This window comes from Ctenocephalides felis, unplaced genomic scaffold (genome assembly GCF_003426905.1).
Source record: "Ctenocephalides felis isolate EL2017-DRISC unplaced genomic scaffold, ASM342690v1 CF-g0.4_SCAFFOLD_03572, whole genome shotgun sequence".
NCBI classification, from domain to species: domain Eukaryota; kingdom Metazoa; phylum Arthropoda; class Insecta; order Siphonaptera; family Pulicidae; genus Ctenocephalides; species Ctenocephalides felis.
Genome location: NW_020539726.1, coordinates 9,239,349 through 9,244,599, shown reverse-complemented (window position 1 = coordinate 9,244,599; position 5,251 = coordinate 9,239,349). Strand labels below are relative to the sequence as shown.

The following is a 5,251-nucleotide window of genomic DNA, read 5'->3' as shown; positions in this document are numbered from 1 at the left end:
TACACATTGACAACTTGCACGCATTTTGCATTATAAATAACTTATACGTACTTTGCTTATTAGCAACTTGTACGCATTTCCAAGAAATTTAGCAAAAAACATCCTACCTATTTAGAATTTAATGAATTATATCATATATTTATATTAAAAAATTATGAAAAGTTTCTCTTAAAAACATATATTTCGTAAACTTACAAAATATTTATAACTATTCTCTTGACATTATGGTTATTGAAAGAAATAATGAATATTTCTAGTATTGGAATTTGTCGATAAGTTTTGATTTATGTGCTGACTCACGCACGTTGTACAAAATAGCTAGGTAGATACCGAAGAAGTGTCACATGTACAGCATGTACAAGTTTTCGACTGTCAAGCCTACTGATTGTGGCATGGTGCAATGCGACGGCTTAAGGCTTATGCTCTAATAGCGTGGGGTGACGTCAAGCCAACATGACGAATCCCCAAGCCAAGGGCTGAGTCTCAACGGATCGCAGCGTGGTAACTGCTCTGCCGAGTACAACACCCCGCCAGGTACCTAAGTCGTTTACAAACGATTCCGAGTCTCTACATCGAACTAGTAACCCATGATCGACCGCTATAGGCAAGACAGATATAACGGACGGATATCGCCCCTGTCCAGCGCCTCATTCGGCTAAAAATGGCTCGTGCGATAAACGGCGAGTGCCGAATACCTAATAAATCACATTGTATTGAGCCTTTCGACTCACGAGACTCCTAGAGATATCGTTGCTTACTTTGTCTAGAAAGGATACGGCCTTAGAGGCGTTCAGGCATAATCCCACGGATGGTAGCTTCGCACCACCGGCCGCTCGACCGAGTGCGTGAACCAAATGTCCGAACCTGCGGTTCCTCTCGTACTGAGCAGGATTACTATCGCAACGACGATTCATCAGTAGGGTAAAACTAACCTGTCTCACGACGGTCTAAACCCAGCTCACGTTCCCTATTTGTGGGTGAACAATCCAACGCTTGGCGAATTCTGCTTCGCAATGATAGGAAGAGCCGACATCGAAAGATCAAAAAGCAACGTCGCTATGAACGCTTGGCTGCCACAAGCCAGTTATCCCTGTGGTAACTTTTCTGACACCTCTTGCTGAAAACTCTTCAAGCCAAAAGGATCGATAGGCCATGCTTTCGCAGTCCCTGTGCACACTGAAGCAACGGGATCAAGCCAGCATTTGCCCTTTTGCTCTACGCGAGGTTTCTGTCCTCGCTGAGCTGGCCTTAGGACACCTGCGTTATTATTTGACAGATGTACCGCCCCAGTCAAACTCCCCGCCTAGCAGTTTCCTCGAATCGGATCACGCTAGAGTATTGTTGGCGATCGGCGCAATGGCTCACACCACTCTTATGCGCTTGGCTCTAGAAAACCGTGACAGTCGGAACGCAAGTTTTCGACGCACGCTTTCCGCCCAATCGAGTAAGTAAAGAAACGATGAAAGTAGTGGTATTTCACCGACGATATTACTATCTCCCACTTATGCTACACCTTTCATGTCTCCTTACAATGCCAGACTAGAGTCAAGCTCAACAGGGTCTTCTTTCCCCGTTAATTTTCCAAGCCCGTTCCCTTGGCAGTGGTTTCGCTAGAAAGTAGATAGGGACAGTGGGAATCTCGTTAATCCATTCATGCGCGTCACTAGTTAGATGACGAGCATGCACCTTAAGATGCTACCTGAGAGCTATGTTACTCCAACGCTTGAGAGTCATAGTTACTCCCGCTTTACCCGCGCTTGCTTGCTTGAATTTCTTCACGTTGACATTCAGAGCACTGGGCAAAATCACATTGCGTCAACACCCGCTAGGGCCATCGCAATGCTTTGTTTTAATTAGACAGTCGGATTCCCCTAGTCCGTGCCAGTTCTGAGCTGACCGTTGAATGGCGGCCGAAGAGTACGACTGACCGACCGAAGCCGGCACAGAAACCTCGCAGCAGAAAGATCCGCGGGGGCCTAGACACGGGACCGAGCTCGGATCTAAGTCACAAGGACAATTTCACCTTGCCCAGGCCCGGCACATCGGCCTACGCCCGCTTCCCAACCAAGCCCGGCACGCCCCGATCCTCAGAGCCAATCCTTATCCCGAAGTTACGGATCCAATTTGCCGACTTCCCTTACCTACATTTATCTATCGACTAGAGGCTCTTCACCTTGGAGACCTGCTGCGGATATGGGTACGAACCGGCGCGACACCTACCGTGGCCCTCTCCTGGATTTTCAAGGTCCGAGGGGAAGATACGGACACCGCCACAACTGCGGTGCTCTTCGCGTTCCAAACCCTATCTCCCTTCTAGAGGATTCCAGGGAACTCGAACGCTCATACAGAAAAGAAAACTCTTCCCGTATTTCCCGACGGCGTCTCCAGGTCATTTTGGGTTACCACCCGACGAACTCTCTTGCGAGGGCCGACTTGTAAACGGTTCCGCTGCCGGTTCCGGAATAGGAACCGGATTCCCTTTCGCCCGATGGGTGTGAAATTTTATTCAAAATAAATACACCGACATCAACATAGGATTTCTCCTGGGGCTTAGGATCGACTGACTCGTGTGCAACGGCTGTTCACACGAAACCCTTCTCCACGTCAGTCCTCCAGGGCCTCGCTGGAGTATTTGCTACTACTAACCAACCAGATCTGCACCGATGGCGGCTCCAGGCAGGCTTACGCCCAACCCTTCTGCGCACACCACCGCGACCCTCCTACTCACCAGGGCGTCAAAACAAACTATTATGAACGTTTCTCATGCCTTGGCGGCCGAGTATAGGCACGACGCTTCAGCGCCATCCATTTTCAGGGCTAGTTGCTTCGGCAGGTGAGTTGTTACACACTCCTAGCGGATTCCAACTTCCATGGCCACACGTCCTGCTGTCTTAAGCAACCAACGCCTTTCATGGTATCCCATTAGCGTCGTTTAGGCGCCTTAACTCGGCGTTTGGTTCATCCCACAGCGCCAGTTCTGCTTACCAAAAATGGCCCACTAGGCACTCTGATCCAAATCTCTGGCTTCACTATTCAAGCAAGCCAGAGATCTCACCCATTTAAAGTTTGAGAATAGGTTGAGGTCGTTTCGGCCCCAAGGCCTCTAATCATTCGCTTTACCGGATGAGACTCGCTCATCGAATGCCAGCTATCCTGAGGGAAACTTCGGAGGGAACCAGCTACTAGATGGTTCGATTAGTCTTTCGCCCCTATACCCAGTTCCGACGATCGATTTGCACGTCAGAATCGCTACGGTCCTCCATCAGGGTTTCCCCTGACTTCGACCTGACCGGCAAGTTCACCATCTTTCGGGTCCCAGCGTGTACGCTCTGGGTGCGCCTCTTCTCGCAATGAGAGTGAGACGCCCCGGGATTGCGAGCACGCATCCGTAGATGCGGTCCGTCATCCCTCAGTTCACTTAAGCGAACCTTTACTTCATTGCGCCTTTAGGTTTTGTATTTCCCATGACTCGCGCACATGCTAGACTCCTTGGTCCGTGTTTCAAGACGGGTCCTGAAAGTACCCAAAGCAATAGCATCGCTGACCGGTAATAGAGTCCGTTCGAGAACACGGTAGCTAACAGCTCGAGGCGGCATCGATGCCGGACTAGGTCCGACGGCCAATAACCGTCCGTGCTTGCAACCGGCCGAACGCTTAAAAGCGACCCTATACCATATCATTTATACCGTCTGGCAGTCGGCCGAGCACGCGGGGTCTGGCGCGAATAAATTCGTGACAGGCTACCGCCGCGGTCGTAGATCGACACCAAACGGGTCGCGACGTCCTACTGAGAGAGAAGTGCATGCCATCGCCGCCTAACGCATAAACCGACGGCGTATCGCAGGACGAATCCCGGTCAATCGCACGCCAATAAATGGAAGACAATGATAACATTGAATCTCTCCTTTCGATCTTTCGGGTTTCTCAGGTTACCCCTGAACGGTTTCACGTACTCTTGAACTCCTCTTTCAAAGTTCTTTTCAACTTTCCCTCACGGTACTTGTTCGCTATCGTCTCGTGGTCATATTTAGCCTTAGATGGAGTTTACCACCCACTTAGAGCTGCACTCTCAAGCAACTCGACTCTGAGGAGAGATCCTCTCGATACGCGCAACGGTCGCTACGGGCCTGGCACCCTCTATGGGTAAATGGCCCCATTCAAGATGGACTTGAACTCGCCGCAACGCACCGAGATAATCGGATCCTCCCTAACACTACATTTCCCAGCGTCCGTCTCCGGCCGCGGGATTTAGTGCTGGGCTCTTCCCTGTTCGCTCGCGCGCTACTAAGGGAATCCTAGTTAGTTTCTTTCCACCCCAACCGCTTAGTAATATGCTTTTCAGCGGGTAATCTCATGCTCTGAGGTCGTATTATGATTATGATGTGCTCGCAAACGTTAGTAAGCAAGCGCACACAAATCGACGAGGAACCTTTGAATCGTCCAAATTTCCGGAACGAAACGCGATTTCGAAGAGTTCGGGTTTTCCGGTTATCGGGAGGGTCGCAAGAATATAAAATCTCTAGGACACACAACCCGCCGTAATCCCACAGAACGTCACGAACGAACGAACGTTAACGCATAAAGTCCGATGTAGGTTGGAAGTTGTGTGTTTAGTGGCTCACGCGTTGATGTGAAATTATTTAAGAGCACGCATTACGCGAAACTCCATCATTCGCCGGCAAGCCGTTTAAAGCAAGCGGCAGTCTGGTAATGTTATACACTCTCAGCCAGAGGTGGTCCGGGGAACAGTATCCGAGGACCGCAATGTGCGTTCGAAATGTCAATGTTCCATGTATCCTGCAGTTCACAGTCGACGCGCAATTAAGCTGCGTTCTTCATCGACCCCACGAGCCAAGTGATCCACCGTTCAGGGTAATTTTATATATTTTATACATGTTTCGATCGTGATCCCCTCGAAATCGTTTAAGATAACTCGGGCGATTCTGAAACTAGTATGATATTATGGTTACAATTAGTACACCGTAAAGCTTTCGCGTTTCGGTCCGAGATACAAAATCTCGTTTCAAAAAATTGAAATATGAAATATTTCACTGTTGTGAGATTGAAAAATTCTGCTTTCGCTGATTTTCATTTTCTTAAAACAACGCAATGAAGCGAATGTTCAAATTCGCACAATTTGAATAAAATGTGCAGAGTATCTAGAATACTAACGCAAGCGTTTACTACAATCGGACTTTAAAAACACTAGACTTTCATCTAGCGCCCAAAGAATTGATTGAGCTATGCGTTT

The 5,251-nt window shown here is 48.8% G+C and overlaps 1 non-coding gene and 1 pseudogene across 1 annotated transcript; both read right to left on the bottom strand.

The window, feature by feature from the left end:
- Positions 1-456: 456 nt before the first annotated feature.
- LOC113388641 lies at positions 457-4,367 on the bottom strand. Its single transcript, XR_003368192.1, has one exon. It is a non-coding gene; the product is annotated as a large subunit ribosomal RNA (ribosomal RNA).
- Positions 4,368-4,717: 350 nt separating this feature from the next.
- On the bottom strand, positions 4,718-4,875 carry LOC113388634 (annotated as a pseudogene).
- Positions 4,876-5,251: the final 376 nt, after the last annotated feature.